The sequence below is a fragment of the Dasypus novemcinctus genome, chromosome 8 (assembly GCF_030445035.2).
Source record: "Dasypus novemcinctus isolate mDasNov1 chromosome 8, mDasNov1.1.hap2, whole genome shotgun sequence".
In the NCBI taxonomy this organism is placed as follows: Eukaryota; Metazoa; Chordata; class Mammalia; order Cingulata; family Dasypodidae; genus Dasypus; species Dasypus novemcinctus.
In genome coordinates this window covers 46,661,526-46,678,925 of record NC_080680.1, presented here as the reverse complement: position 1 = coordinate 46,678,925, position 17,400 = coordinate 46,661,526, and the positions used below count along the sequence as shown (strand labels likewise).

At 39.8% G+C, this 17,400-nt stretch overlaps 1 protein-coding gene across 9 annotated transcripts in view; it reads right to left on the bottom strand.

The window, feature by feature from the left end:
• The window catches only part of JAK2 (Janus kinase 2), a 223,189-nt gene that overhangs the window by 156,363 nt on the left and 49,426 nt on the right, over positions 1–17,400 (bottom strand). For 2 of the 9 annotated variants that reach the window (XM_058301809.1, XM_071216714.1), the window contains exon 1: positions 9,715–9,818. The exons of the other annotated variants lie outside the window; for them this stretch is intronic. The gene's annotated coding sequence lies outside the window, so the exon portion shown is untranslated. Of the gene's footprint in view, positions 1–9,714; positions 9,819–17,400 lie in introns of those variants that run through there. 9 annotated transcript variants of the gene reach the window in all.

Below are 17,400 nucleotides of genomic sequence, written 5' to 3'. Positions count from 1 at the left end.
AGTTGTGGTCAGTGGTAAGTCGGAGTCCACCCTGGATCTTGGGTAAGTGGATTTTTACATCCCTTTCAGGCACCAGCTAGCCATGTCAGGGGCTGGAGCCCACTATGGTCTACCATGAGAGTGAGGGAGAGGCACATAACCACTGCCGGAAAAGAACAATTTACTGTAACTTATAGCCTCTTCCCACAGCCAATCCCTGATGCTGTACTGTGTTCTACTGGACTTCAGAGTTTCAAAATAATTGATTCATACAGTTCCTGCCTGTTTAATAGTTCTTCTGAAGGAGGGACTGATTCCTAGAGCTTCCTACTTCACCCACTCTTCCTACAATCCCCACATCTAAGTATAGATTTTATAATGGCAGATACATTATTTCAGCAGAGGCTATCATTGACAACGTGGAGGTTCCTCAAAAAGTTAAAATACAGAATTACCAAGTGAGATGATGTGGCAGTTTGATATTATTGATGAGTTCCAAAAAGAAATACTGATTATGTTTGTAAATTGGTCTGTTCCTCTGGGCTAGCGATACCCTTAGATTATACTGAATACATTCTCAAGTAAGGTTTCACTCTTACTTGATTAAATTATGACTAGGGCTTTCATTGGGCCACGGCAGTTGGACAAAGTCCCTGCTGGGGGGCAGGGACTCATAGACAAAAGGACATGGCAGAGAAGAGGGTGGTAGTTTTGATCTTGGAGAGGACCAGATGTGTGAGGAAGGAGAGAAGGCTCCATTAGACAAGGCAGAGGCCCAGGGAAGAGAGATAAGCCATTTGCCTGATAATCTATAGCTGGCCTTGTGGAGTGAGCAGAGCAGGAGATGCCTGACTCCATCTCAGTGTTCCAAACTCTGTGTCAAATTATCTTCTTCAGTCTATAGCTTATCCAAAAAACCAGAGGACCAGACAGCATTTGGCAGGAGGTTCCCTTCCAAATGCTCTACAGGGAAGTGATGACTGGTAAAAAGAATAATACCCTAGTCGTGGTTCTGGTCCTTGTTATACCACCAGTGCTGAACTCCTAGAATCCAGTGCCTGCTTCTAACACAGGGAACCTAGCAAGCCCGAGGCTTTAGTCCAACTCACTATTTTGCATTTACTCTATTTTTATCTGGGCTAAAATTTTTACCTTTTCACTTTTTACGTCTTAAGAGGACATATAAGTTTAAAACAGGAAAGTTGTTTTTATATATGTTGATGTATGAATACTTGAATAATTTTTTAAAATGAAAAAGCAATTACAGACTGCTCTTCATCAATAGATATAAAAACATAAAAGGAAGCCACAAACTAGGCATGTATATTTGCAATAATTCAGGGTATGTATCTATTTTGTGTGTGTGTATATATATGTAAATGTAGATATATACAAGTTTTTCAAAATCATAATTTTTACCTGAAAGCTCAAAGTCTACCACTAACAAAAAAATACACCATTTGTTTTCCTTATAACAACATGCTTACTTCATTTTCAAGAAAATATTTTCAAAACATATCTGACTAACCATGGTTCATCAGTCAAACACTGCTTCAAATAAAAATCAAGCTCTCATGAAAAAAGCAGCTAGTCAACTCCCAACTCAAAAAAAATCACAAAACTGCTTTTCCTCCTGACAACCACCATACTTCAGTATGAAGAAGGGCTTTATGTGTTTATACCATTTCATCACACAAAATATTAAAAAGATGTATTCTAATGGGTGAAGATTTAATAAACTTAATTAGTTTTTACTGGTTTGCTGAGATACTTTTAAGTGATTTAAACTGTTTTTCTGCAAGTGCATAGCAAGAAAGAATACAGTAATCATGACTTCAACTTTGAGCCACTGATTTTATCTGAGCTAGTATGACAGCAGTTTTACCCACTATTCCTTTTGCACCATTTGTACAAATGTCAACACAGTGCAAAAGCCATTTAACTCTCAATATTGATTAATCCCTTGAATGGGTTTCAAGAATCCCCACACTTCTGCCAAAGACCACACTTGGAAACCCTCTACTCTACAATTTAGCAAATTCCACTCCTAGTTACAAATCTTACAGAAATTCACCTCTAAGTACACTGAGACACAACATAAGAAAACTTACTACACCTCAGTTCACAACAGAAAAAACTGCAAACAATTCAAATTACCAGGAGAATGGATAAAGATAAACAATTACAGTACATTCACACCATGGAATATATTCCTCAGTTGTGAAAATAAATGAACTACAGCTTTACACATCATGAATAAATCTTACAAATACAACATTGTGAAAACAGCCAGGTTGCAGACTATAACTGTATAACACCATTTTTACAAATCTGAAAGCAAGCAAACTGAGAAGTATATTGTTTAGTCAGACATACACATATTAAAACAGAAGAAATCTAAGGCGAAGAAATGCTAAAAGCAAAATATCCAATGCAATGGTTACCTCTGCAGGACAGGCAGAGGAGGGATAGCTAGAAGAGAAACAGAACAGGAAGTACAAGTTATAAATAATGTTTTAGTGTATCAGATGGGTGTTAATTTTATGGGTGTGCAGCAAATTGTTCTTTTTAAATTCACATATAAAATTACATCTATCCTGTTTTTACAGTTTTTCCCCTTTACATACAATGAAATGTACAAATCTTAAGTGTACCATTCAGTGAGAATGGACAAATGCATATACCTGAGTAACGCAGACCCCTATCAAGATTTAGAATATCATCATTCCAGAAAGTTCTCGCATGTCTCCTCCCCATCAATCTCTTCCCCTACCATCTGAGCAGCAACCACTGCTTTGAATTTTTCCACCACAGATCAGATTATTCTTTTTTTATCAATTTTCTTGAACCATTAGAATAACTTTCTTGAAGGTGGGAACCTGTATAACATTCAATCACACTCCTGGTGCCTAGAGTAGTACTGCCGCATGGAAGTTGTTAAATAAATAAAAGAGTAAATAAAGGCTATAATAAATTTTAATCAACTTGTGCTTCAGATAGGATTGTAAAAAAGTCACAATTACAAATATTTGAAAATATTTTAAAAATTTACTTATACACTAAATAGCCAAGAGACACTTTACAGATTAATAACCACAAGGAAGTAATTAGCAGTGAAAAATTACTAAAATGGAGCCAAGACATCTAAAATAACTTTTAATTCTTTCTACTGCTAACTAGTTATATGACAATCTCATGTAACTTCTAAAATGAAATTAATGAATTAAATTTCAGATTTTCCTCTCATCTCTTAAAAATCTATGATTTCTAGTCAATTAGTATATAATCTAAGTACCAAATGACAAAGAGAGGATGATCATGATAACTAAAAACAAAGACAGTTTTTAAAAGTTTCATGGAAGAATTAGGACATGACTTGTCCTTAAAGAAAAACAGAAGTTAGACAAGTAAAGAAAAACAGAGGACATTACTGGCAGGAAGAAAATCTTAAAAAACATGGAAATGGACTGCACACAGGATGTTCCTGGAACCAAGTGGAGACAAGTCTGGCTGGACTGGTAGGTTCAGATGGAACAGTTACTAAACTTTCCTATAGAAATGGCCCAAATAGCAGTGGAGCACTCTAAAGAAGTAGCCAAGAGTATAAAATGTATTTTAAATATTTTTAAAATTCACGTAATTTCTGTATGTGACTCTAAAATATATCCATTTTATTTTTTTCATTACCAAATTTTAATATTCCAAGTAGATGTTGTTCAGTAAGCCTACACATGGCTGAAGTGTCTGCTCTGAAGTCTACTCATATTTTATTAAATTTATTTTTTCCCTTCCCCCCCCCCACCCCTCCCCGTATCTTGCTGTGTCCATTCTGTATCTATTTCTCTTTCTGTTTTCTCTTCTCGTTTTTCTCCTTTAGGATTCACCAGAGTTCAATTCTGGGGACCTCTGATGTGGAGAGAGGTTTCCTGTCACTTGCACCACCTCAGTTCCTGGTTTCTGTTGCATCACCTTGACTGTCCCCTTCAACTCTATTTTGTTACATCATAATCTTGCTGAGTGACTTACCTGAGCAGGCACTGGCTTGCCATGTGGGCGCACTTTTTTTTTTTTCACCAGGAAGCCCAGGGATTGAACCCGGGTCCTCCCAAATGGTAAGGAGAAGCCCAATCACTCGAGCCACATTGGCTCCCCTAGTCATAGATTTTAACATACTTTTAGGACCAAAGAAGATAATAAAATTGGGGAGGAAAAGTACTTTGAATTGTTTTCTTATTGAGCATGACAAGAGATGTCTTAACAAACATGCATTCATACTTTGAGATAACAAAAGATGGGTAATGCTGATTCTTCCCTTTATTTCATCCCTAAATGCAATCCATCAAAAGGTACTGATTATTTGACTTTCAAAATATATTTCAAATCCATTCACTCCTCTTCATCTCCATTACTACCACCATAGACTAAGTGACCACCATATCTCTCCTAAATTACTGTAATGTCCTCTTAAATCTACTTTACCTTCCAACAACCCAATCTCCACATAGGAGCCACAGTCATACTTAAAATATGTAACTCAAATACTGACTGAAAGTCTTCTGAAAATCCTCTAACAGGATTCCCATTGCACTTGCAATAAAAGTCTCTGACTACTCCACTCCAACATCATTGCACATTATCTCTTCTTAAATGCTCCTTCCATTGTGGAACTATGGGCTTTAGTAGCTGATAATTCCAAAACAAAAGGTCTGCCTTCTTCAATAAACTCTTGGTACCTAGAAAAGTCTTGACATACAGGGGATGCTTTGAAACCATTTAAGGAATAAGTGTTTTGCTCATAAAATCACCATATAATTCAACATAGTAAAATTAAAAGCATTCAATGTATGAAATACTCAGGGATGAGGTATCATCACCAAGACTTGGCTGACTACCTTAATAAGAAGTTTAGAAGAGTAATAAGCAGTCCCCTCTGCCTCAAATACCAATGAACTGCTACATAATAATTTAAGAATCATTTAAAATATTTTTAAAAATATGGACTTTATGCTTGCGCAGCAAGCCGAGTGCCCATGTGGGTGCCCATGCAGCAAGCCAACTGCCCACGTGAGTGCCCACATGGCGAGCCAGTGCCCATGTAGTGAGCCAAGTGCCCACGAGTGCCCCGCGCAGTGACAGTGACTGTGTGGTGAGCCAGCACCTGTGCAAGTGAGTCATGCAGCAAGAAATGACCCAACAAAAAGAAAGACGAAGGGGAGAGTCAAGGTGAAGCACAGCAAAGACCAAGAACTGAGGTGGTGTAATTGACAGGGAACCTCTCTCCACATCAGAGGTTCCCAGGATCAAATCCTGGTGAATCCTAGAGGAAAAAGACAAGGAGAGAAGACGAAAAGAGAAATAGATACAGACGATCACACAGTGAATGGACAGAGACAGCAAAAACAGCAGGGCAGAGGAAGGGGAGGGGAAGAAAAAAAAGTACAAAAAAATAAATAAAAATAAAAGCCATAAAAAAAAAAAATCACTATAGAACCCAGACCATAATAATGGCACAGGACCCTCCAGGATGCCATTCTTCCCCACAGAATCTCTGAAGAACTAGCAACAACTGGTGGAGCTACCTGCCTCAAAACTCTAGAAAACAGTCAAAGGGTTAGAGTTACTGGGCAAGTGAAGAATCAAGAAAACACAGCCTGTGAAAACAGTAGGGAAAGCAGCATGTGTCATCATTGCTGGCAACGCTTACTCAACCACAGCAAGGTGTGGAGCAGGCTTGAGCTCCCGTTGTTGGTCCTTGGATCTGTTCCGGGGGGAGGAGAATAACCCCTGTTGGCATACTGCAGAGCCTGTACGTCACTACCATTCTAACGGGTGGGGGAAGGGGGCAGAATGAAAATCTGAACAAGGAAACGCCCCTTTAGCCTGCCCTCGCAGAACATGCCCTCCAAACGGAAACAGTCTGCAGACAGCTAAGACAGTGCAAAAAATAAAGTCAAAGCAGTTTAGGACAAAGGATTACTTGTTTAAGTCAGGTAACAAAGTATCAAGGCGTGGGAGAAAGCCTGATTCATAGGGAGGAGGGGGTATTCAGATTCCGATAAATAGAGTAATTCCTAATGCCATGTACAAGCAAAAGCCCAGGAGAAGAAGCAGGCTCAGAAAAGATGGAGAAGACACTGCACTTCATTTTCACCTTGGGCTGGTCTTCTTTACTCGATTAAACTCTAAAGCAGAGCACCAGCTAAAGGAAAGCAAATTTGCAAAGACTGTGAAAGGTGTTTTCCTGTGTTGGTTTATTTGTTCTGTTTTTTAAAGATTTATTTTATTTATCTCTCCCCACCCCCTTGTTGTTTGCACTTGCTATGACTGTTCATCTTCTTTGTTTTTTCTTTAGGAGGCACCAGGAACCGAATCCAGGACCTCCAATGTGGGAGGGAGGTGTCTAATCACTTGAGCCACCTCCTTTCCCTGCTTTGTTGAGTTTCTCATTATGATTTTCCTCTTCTGTCTCTTGTAGCATCATCTTGTCACATCAGCTCGCCATGCCTGCCTGTTGTGCCAGCTTACCATCCTGCTCGTCCTCTTAAGCAGGCCCTGGGAACCAACCTGTGCTCTCTGCCTTTTCTGTGTCTCTCATTAAGTTTTTCTTCTTGTGTCTCTTGTTGCATCATCTTGTTGTGTCAGCTTGCTTCGCCTGCCCATCAAACCAGCTAGCTGTCTTCCTTAGGAGGCATGGGAACTGAACCACAGACCTACCTTGTGGTAGGCGGGAGCCCAACTGCTTGAGCCACATCCACTTCCTGGTTTATTTGCTTTTGTTAGCTCCTGGCACTCAAAGAAATCTCTGTCATCTCTCTAGATGGATTACAAACTTAGGAAAGAAAACCCAGGAAATAAATCCCAGAGTTAACACTTGTAAATATTAAAATGGACAATATACAATGAAAGACTACAAATCAAGAAATCTTGAGATTACAAGAAGAAAACATAGGGTCACCTCAACTAATGCAGAAAAGATAAAAATCCAGAAACCATCAATGAGGAAGACTTTGGGACATACTGGGCACAGTCTTTTAAAAAATGATCCTGAATATGCTTGGGGAGATAAAGGAAAGCAAAGAAAAAGAACTAAAAGATAACAGGAAAATAATAAATGAACAATATAAGAGTCTCAATTAGAGAAATTTTTAAAAGAAACCAAACAGAAGTACTAGAGTTGAAAACTACAATAACTGAAATTAAAAAATCCCCTAGAAGTTTTCAACAACAGTTTGGAGCCGGCAGAAAAAAGGAACAGTGACTGTGAAGAAAAGACAATTGAAATCATTCAGACTAAGAAGCAGAAAGAAAAAAAAAATGAAAAGAAGTGAGCAGAGCCTAAGAGAGCTGTTGGAAACCACCAAACATACAAATATACATATTATGGGAGTCCCAGAAAAAGAAGAGTCAGAAGGAATATTCAAAGAAATAATGACATAAAACGTCCCAAATTTAGTGAAAAATATTAATATACACATTCAAGAAGCTCAACAGTCCCCAATCAGGAAAAACTTGGAGAACCATGCACAGACCCATAACAGACAAACTGTCTAATACCAAGAACAAGGAGATCCTTGCTGCAGAAGAAAAGTAATGTGTTATTTACAAGCGAGTCCAGTAAGATTAAATGTTAATTTCTCATCACAGATCATGGAGGCAAGAAGGCAGTGGGACAAAATATTAAAGTACTTAAAGAAATTACAGGGAAACGGACTTTGGCCCAGTGGTTAGGGCGTCCGTCTACCATATGGGAGGTCCGCGGTTCAAACCCCGGGCCTCCTTGACCCGTGTGGAGCTGGCCATGCGCAGCGCTGATGTGCGCAAGGAGTGCAGTGCCACGCAAGGGTGTCCCCCGCCTGGGGGAGCCCCACGCGCAAGGAGTGCGCCCGTGAGGAGAGCCGCCCAGCATGAAAAGAAAGAGCAGCCTGCCCAGGAATGGCGCCGCCCACACTTCCCGTGCCGCTGACGACAACAGAAGCGGACAAAGAAACAAGACACAGCAAATAGACACCAAGAACAGACAACCAGGGGAGGGGGGAAATTAAATAAATAAATAAATCTTTTTAAAAAAAAAAAAAAAAAAAGAAATTACAAACCAAGAATTTTGTATCTGGTGAGAATGTCACATAAGAAATAAGGAAGAGAGTAAGACATTCCCAGATAAATAAAAGCTGAGAGAGTTCATGAACTCTACTTACTCTACAAGAGTGTTCTTCAGAATAAAAGGAAAGAAAAGAAACAGTGGACTGAAGTAAAAAAAAAGGAAAAAAAGACCTCCAGTAAAGGTAATGACATAGGTAATTATAAATATCAGTACTTTTGATGTTGGGTTTTTTTTGTTTCTTGTTTTTGATATGTAATTCCACTTCCTATTTCTTATAGTCAAATGCATAAAAATAATAATAACTTTATGGTTTTGGACATACAATGTATAAAGTTACAGTTTGCAGCATGTACAAGAAAGAGGTAGGTAGATACAGGGGTAAAGTGACAGTATATGTATGTGCGATTGAAGTTAAGTTGGTATCATATCAAATGTGGTTGTTATACATTTAGGATATTACACTTAAGCCCACCTGGCCCGCCAGCGCCATGGAGGGACAACTCACCAAGATGACGCAACAAAAAGGGAGACAAGCAAAAACACAGAAGAGCGCACAGTGAATGGACACAGAGAGCAGACAACAAGCAAGCCGCGAGGGGAGGGGAATAAAGAAATAAATACAGACGCAGAAGAACACACAGCGAATGGACACAGAGAGCAGACAGCAAGCAAAAAAAAAAAAAGAAAGCCACAAGGGGGAGATATTAAGAAAAAGGTCTCAATAAATTCAAAAATAATGAATTCATACAATGTATCTTCTCCAAAAACAATGCAATGAAGCTAGAAACCATTAAAAGTAGGAGAACTGGAAATTTACAAATATGTGGAAATTAAATATTCACTCTTAAAAAACCAATGGGTCAAAGAGAAATTAGAAAGATCATGAGACAAATGAAAATGAAAACACAACATACCAAAGCTTATAGAATGCAGAAATGGCAGTGCTGAGAGAAATACGTATCTCTAAATGCTTAAATATGAAGACAGACCTCAAACCAGAGACCTGACCTCCAGGGTGATCTAGAAAATGAAGAGCAAACTAAAGACAAAGGGAGAAGAAAATAAAGATTAAAGTGAAGATAAATGAAATAGAGAATTTAAAAATAAATCAATAGAACCAAAGCTTGGTTCTTTGAAGAAATCAGTAAAATTGGCAAACCTTTAGCTTGACTGACCAAAAAAAGAAAGGATTCAAATAACTAAACTCAGAAATGAAAGGGGAGACATTACTACTGATCCCACAAAAATAAAGGATTATAAATAGATACTATAAACAACTGTACACCAACAAATCAGGTAACCTATATGGAAATGGACAAATTTCTAAAAGCACACAAACTAACTACACTGACTGAAGAACAAACAGATGATATCAGTAGACCAATAACAAGTAAAGAGACTGAATCAATGATCAAAACCCTACCAAAAAGAAAAGCCAAAAGGCAGATAGCTTCATTGGTGAACTTTACCAAACATTCAAATTAAAATTAACTCTAACCCTCCTTCAAAAAAACTCTTCAAAAAACCAGAGGAAGGAACACTTTCTAACTCATAACATGAGGCCAGCTTTACCCTAAAACCAAAGCTAACCAGATAAAGAATTCACAAGAAAGGAAAATTACAGACCAATATACCTTATTAAGATGGATACAAAATCTCAGCAGGGAGGCGGATATGGCTCAAGCAGTTGAGCACCTGCTTCCCATATGGGAGGTCCTGGGTTTGGTTCCAGTGCCTTCTAAAAATAAACAAAAAAACAAACAGAAAGTAAACAAATGAAAAAACCAACTCAGGGATGCCAATGTAACTCAGAGGCTGTGTACCAGCTTCTCAAATACAAGGTCCCAGGTCCAATCCCCAGCCCCAGATACCTAAAAAAAATAAAAAATAAAAAATAAAAAAACTCAGCAAAATACCAGAAAACTGATTCTAACAGCACATTAAAAGAATTATACATGATGAAGTAAAATTTATCCAGGTTTGCAAGGATGGTTCAACATAAGAAAATCTTTTAATGTAAAGAAAAACCTACACAGTCATATCAATTGATGCCAAAAAAGAAACTGACTAAATCCAGTACCCTTCTTGATAAAAAACACTAGAAAACTAGAAATAAAAGGAAACTACCTCAACATGATTAAGGGACATGTATGACAAAACAACAGCTAGCATCAACTGAATGGGGAATGAATGAAAGCTTTCCCTCTAAGATCAGGAACAAGACAAGGATGCCCACTGTTACAACAATTATTCAATAAGGTAATAGAAGTTCTCGCCAGAGCAATTAGGCAAGAGAAAGAAATAAAAGGCATTCAAACTGGGAGGGTACAAGTATAACTACCCCTGTTTGGAGATGGCATGATCTTATATACAGAAAATCCTGACAAATCCATAACAAAGCTACAAGAGTTAATAAATCCAGCAGAGTGGCAGGGTACAAGATCAATATGCAAAAATCAGCAGTCTTTCTATACACTAATAATGAACGCTATGAAGAGGAAATCAAGAAAAAAAAATTCCACTTACAATAGCAACTGAAAAATCAAATATTTAGGAATAAATCTAACCAAGGATATAACTATTACAAAGAAAACTACAGAACCATTGCTAAAAGAAATCAAAGAAGACCTATATGAATGGAAGAATATTCTGTGTTCATGGATTGGAAGAGTAAATATAAGTAGAATGTCATTTCTACCCAAAGATATTTACAGAGTCAATACAATCCCAATAAAAATTTCAAAAGCCTTTTTGGCAGAAAGGGAAAAAGCCAATCATCAAATTTTATGGAAGGGTGAGAGGCCCCAAATAGCCAGAGCTATCTTGAAAAAGAATGAGGATGGAGGAGTCATACTTCCCAATCTAAAACTATTACAAAGAGGAGTGGATGTGGTTCAAGCAGTTGAGTGCCCGTCTCCCACATGGGAGGCCCATGTTCAGTTCTGGTGCTTCCTAAAGAAGACAAACAACAAGCAGACAATGAGCAAAAACAATGAGCAACACAACAAGCAAAAACAAATGAACAGGGAGTGGATGTGGCTCAAGCAGTTGCATGCCTGCCTCCCACATCGGAGGTCCTAGGTTTGGTTCCCAGTGTCTCCTAAAGAAAAAACAAACAGGCAACAAAGAGACAATAAGCAAACACCAACAAGTAGACAATGAGTACAAACAACAAGCAAAAACAAAGAGCAAACAGACATGGGAGCCATTGGCGGAGGAGGGGCGGAGGAATACTAACAAAAAACTCAGTGGGGAAAGAATTTTTTAAAAAACACTATTACAAAGCCACAGTAATACAAATAAACAAACGAACAAACATGGTATTGGCATAAAGAAAGACTTATAGACCAGTGTAATTGAATTAGGAGCTCAGAAATCAACCCTCATATTTATGGCCAATTAATTTTAGACAAGAATGCCAAATTCACTCAATGGGAAAAAAACAGTCTCTCTAACAAAGGGTGTTTGGAAAAGTAGATACTCGTGTGCAAAAGAATGAAGGTGGATCCCTACCAATCACTGCATACTAAAATTAAATCAAACTGGGTCAAAGATCTAAATATGAAAACCAAAACTATAAAATTCCTAGAAGAAAACATAGGGAAGCATCTTCACAACCATGTACTAGGCTTTACAACAAAAGCACAAGCAACAAAAGAAAAAAGAGATAGATTGTCCTCATCAAAATTTAAAACTTTTATGTAAAATGACTTAATTATGAAAGTAAAATTCCTACAGAATGGGAGAAAATATTTGGAAACTACATATCTGATAAAGGTTTAATTGCCAGAATATATAAAGAACTGCTACAACTCAACAGCAGAAAGGAAATGTGATTTTTTAAATGGGCAAAAGACTTGAATAGATATTTCTCCAAAGAAGCTATATAAATGGACAATAAACAAAAACCACAACATCAGTAGCCATTAGTGAAATGCAAATCAAAACCACAATGAGACAACATTTCAAACCTACTAAAATGGCTACTATTAAGAAAACAGATAACAGCAAGTGCTGGAGAGGATATGGAGAAATGGAGACACTCATTTATTATTGGCAGGAATGTAAAATGATGCAGCTGCTGTGGTAAACAGTTTTGGCAATTCCTCAGGAAATTATAGAATTAAAAATGACCCAGCAATCTCACTTATAGGTATATACCCAAAAGAACTGAAAGAAGGGACTCTAACAGAGATTTGCATATTTATGTTCATAGTGGCATTATCCACAATTGCCAAAAGTTGGAACCAACCCAAATATTTATCAACACATGAAGAGATAAACAAAATGTGATATATATATATATATATACACAACGGAATATTATTCGGCCATAAAAATGTATCAATATGTGCAACAACATAGAAAAAACTTGAAGACATCAAACTGAGTAGAATAAGACTGACATAAAAGGACAATTATTGCATGATCTCACTGATATGAAATAATGAGAATAAATTCATAGAGTCAGAAACCAGAATAAAGGTTACCAAGGGCCAGGGTGAGAGTAGGGAATGGGGAGTTAATGCTTAATTGGTACAGAATTTGTCTTTGGGATGATGGAAAAGTTTTGGGGATGGTAGCAAAACACTGTGAAAACAGTTAACACTACTGAGTTATATAACTGGATAGGGTTAAATGGGGCAATTTTAGGTTGTATATATGTTAGAAGAACAAAAAGTTTTAAAAACACACAAATGAAACAGAGAATTGTACAACATAGAGGTAATCCTAATGTAAACTTAGGATTTCAGTTAATAGTATAATTATAACATTCTTTCATCAACGGCAATAAAGGTACCGCAATAAAGCAAAATGTTAGTGATAGGGAAAACTGTGGATGTGAAGTGGGGTACTCTGTATTTTCTAAATGATTTTGCTATACACCTACAGCTTCTTTAATAAAAAAAAAAATCAGCAAGGATACTAAAGACTTGAATACCAAGAACCAAGTAACCATAAGTGGTTACACCCAACAACTGCAAAAGATACATCTTTTCAAGCACACAGGTATCATTCACCAATTTATACGAAATGCTAGTCTAAAAACGAAGGCTTATGGAATTTGAAAAGACTGAATTCATTCGAAGTACACTGTTGTGCCTCGATGAAATTAAATTAGTAATCAATAGCAAAAAGATATCTAGAGGAATTGACATGAGCAAGATAGCAGAGTATGAAGTACAAAATTCTGTCTCTCCATGAAAACATTGGAAAACAAGCACAAACTGGCAGAACCAACTTTTTCAGAACACTAGAATAAAGTCAAAGGATTACTCAAGGAAACAAGCCCATTTAAAATACCATCTAAAAGAATAAACTATCTAGGAACAAATTTAACCAAGGTTGTAAAAGACTTATAAACCAGGAAGTAGACGTGGCTCAACTGATAGAGTGTCCACCTACCATATGGAGGGTCCAGGGTTCAATACCCTGGGCCTCCTGACCCGTGTGGTGAGCTGGCCCACACGTAGTGCTGACATGTGCAAGGAGTGCCATGCCACGCAGGAGCGCCTCTGTGTAGGAGTGCCCACACGCAAAGAGTGCGCCCCACAAGGAGAGTCGCCCCGCATGAAAAAAAGCACCGCCTGCCCAGGAGTGGTACCACACACACAGAGAGCTGACACAGCAAGATGATGCAACAAAAAGAGATGCAGTTTCCCAGAGCCACCTGACAATGCAAGTGGACACAGAAGAACACACAGCAAATGGACACAGAGCAGACAACAGGAGGGAAGGGAAGAGAAATAAATAAAAATAAATCTTAAAAAAAAAAAGACTTATAAACTGAACACTACAGAACATTGCTGAAAGAAATCAAAGACCTAAATAAATGGAAAAATATCCTGTTCACAGAACACTTAATATAGTTAAGATGACAATTCTACCCAAAGTGATTTACAGATTCAACACAATAGCTATGAAAATTATAGAAGGTTTTTTGGTTTTTGCAGAAATGGAAAAGTCAAATATCAATTACAAATGGAAGGGGCAAGAGGCCAAAAATTGGTCCTTAGCTAGACTGACAAAAGAAAAAAAAATAGAGAAGATGTAAATAAATAAAATCAGAAATGAGAGGAGGTCATTACCACTGACCCAGCCGAAATAAGGATAATAAGGGGATATTTATGAACAACTGTAGGCCAACAAACTAGACAACAAAGATGAAATGGACAAATTCCTAGAAACACACAAGCAACCTGCAGTGTGTGGACTGGAACAAATAGAAGACTTCAATAAACGAATCACAAATAAAGAAATTGAAATAGTCTTCAAAACCTCCTAAAAATAAAAAGCACAGGACAAGATAGCTTCACAGGTGAATTCTACCAATCATTCAAATAAGTTCTAATACTAATCTTGGTAAAACTCTTCCAAAAAATTTAACATGAGTGAACATTACCAAACTCATTCTATGAAGCCAACATCACCCTAATACCAAAGCCAAATAAATATATTATGAAAAAAGAAAATTACAGACCAATATCTCTGATGAACACATGTGAAAATCTTCAACAGAACACTTGCAAACCAAACCCAAAAGCACATTAAAAGAATTATATTCCAGAATCAAGTGGGTTTTATCCCATATATGTAAGGGTTGTTCAACACTAGAAAACTGATTACTGTAATACACACTAAGAAACTAAAGAAAAGTCTCATGATCACCTCAATTGATGCAGAAAAGGCATTTGACAAAACATAACATCCATTCTGGATAAAAATATTAAATATAGGAATTGAAGGAAACTTTTTCAACATGATAAAGTACATTTATAAAAAACAAACCACAGCTAACATAATACTCAACAGTGAAAGACTGAAAGCTTTCCCACTGAGATTGGGAACAAGACAAGAATGCCCACTGTCCTTTATTCAATATTGTGCTACATGTTCTAGCTAGAGCAAATAGGCAAGAAAAAGAAGTAAAAGGCACTCAAACAGGAAAGAAGTAAAACTTTTGCTATCCACAGATGATATGATTCTATACTTAGAATATCCCAAAAAATCCATAAGAAAGCCACTAAAACTGACAACTTCAGCCAAGTGGCAGGATACAGTTTTAATACACAAAAATCAGTTGTGTTCCCATAGACTACTGAGTGACCTGAGGAGGATGTCAGGAATAAAATTCCATTTATGATAGCAACTAAAAGAATCAAGTTTTCAGGAATAAACTTAGTCAAGGACATAAAGGACCTGTATTCAGAAAACTACAAAACATGACTAAAAGAAACCAAAGAAGATCTAATTAAATGGAAGGACAGACCATGTTCATGGATTGGAAGACTAAACATTATTAGGATGTCAACTCTACCTGAACCAATTTACAAATAAAATGCAATCCCAATAAAAATGACAACAGCCTTTTTTGCAGAAATGGAAAAGTCAGTTATCAAATTTATCTGGAGGGATGAGAGGCCCTGAATAGCCAAAAATATCTTTTAAAAAAAACAAACTCAGAGAACTCTCACTTCCTGACTTTAAAGCATATTACTTAGCTACAATGGTAAATGCAGCATGGTACTGGCATAAAGATAGTCAGATTAACCAATGGAATAAAAGTTCAGTGGTAGACTCTCATATCTATGATCAAATGACTTTTGACAAGGCTGTCATACCCACCCAGGTGGGTCAGAACAGTCTATTCAACAAATGGTGCTGAAAGAACTGGATATCCCTATCTAAAATAAAAACAGAGGACACCCTAATCTCACACCTTATACAAAAATTAACGCAACATAGATCAAGGACCTAAATATAAAAGCCAGAACCATAAAATTCCAGAAGAAAATGCAGAGAAACATCTTCAAGATCCTGTGGTAGGTGATGGGGTGGTTTCTTAAACCTTATACCCAAAGCATGAACAACAAAAGGAAAGAAAGATAAATGGGACCTCCTCAAAATTAAACATGTTTGTGTTTCAAACGCCTTTATTAAGAAGGTGAAAAGGCAGTCTACTAAATGGGAGAAAATTTTTTTGGAAACCACATATCCTATAAGGGTTTGATTTCCATGTTATATAAACAGATCACACAACTCAATGATAAAAAGACAAGCAATCCGATTAAAACATGAGTAAGACTTGAAACGACATTTTTCTAAAGAGGAAGTACAAATGGCCAAAAAGCACATGAAAAGATGCTCAAAATCACTACCTATTAGGGAAACGCAGATCAAAACTACAATGAGGAGAGGGGGCAAGATGGCGGCTGAGTGAACATCCCTGTTAGAGTCTTCTGCAGGGAATCGGCTGGGCGGCGTTGGAGACTCTTTGGGACCGGATTGTTTCGGGATTTTTGCTGGTCCGGAGGTGTCTGGACATCGATTTGGAGGGAAGGTAACAGAGAGGATTCGTCTGTGAAATATACACGGAGATCCCAGCTACCTGCAGAGGATTCCCTTCTTGGGTAGGCGGAGACGAGGCATCTAGCCCCGCTCGGTGGGGCTGAGCCAGGCCGGGCCGGGCCGCGGTAGCGTTTGGAGCCGGGCGGGGCCGGTGCAGGCCCCGGCTGCGGGCCGCGGTAGCGTTTGGAGCCGGGCGGGGCCGGTGCAGGCCCCGGCTGCGGGCCGCGGTAGCGCTTGGAGCCGGGCGGGGCCGGTGCAGGCCCCCGCTGCGGGCCGCGGTAGCGCTTGGAGCCGGGCGGGGCCGGTGCAGGCCCCGGCTGCGGGCCGAGGTAGCGCTTGGAGCCGGGCGGGGCCGGTGCAGGCCCCGGCTGCGGGCCGCGGTAGCGCTTGGAGCCGGGCGGGGCCGGTGCAGGCCCCGGCTGCGGGCCGCGGTAGCGCTTGGAGCCGGGCGGGGCCGGTGCAGGCCCCGGCTGCGGGCCGCGGTAGCGCTTGGAGCCGGGCGGGGCCGGTGCAGGCCCCGGCTGCGGGCCGCGGTAGCGCTTGGAGCCGGGCGGGGCCGGTGCAGGCCCCGGCTGCGGGCCGCGGTAGCGCTTGGAGCCGGGCGGGGCCGGTGCAGGCCCCCGCTGCGGGCCGCGGTAGCGCTTGGAGCCGGGCGGGGCCGGTGCAGGCCCCGGCTGCGGGCCGAGGTAGCGCTTGGAGCCGGGCGGGGCCGGTGCAGGCCCCGGCTGCGGGCCGAGGTAGCGCTTGGAGCCGGGCGGGGCCGGTGCAGGCCCCGGCTGCGGGCCGCGGTAGCGCTTGGAGCCGGGCGGGGCCGGTTCAGGCCCCGGCTGCGGGCCGCGGTAGCGTTTGGAGCCGGGCGGGCCCGGGTCAGGCCCCGGCTGCGGGCCGCGGTAGCGCTTGGAGCCGGGCGGGGCCGGTGCAGGCCCCGGCTGCGGGCCGCGGTAGCGCTTGGAGCCGGGCGGGGCCGGTGC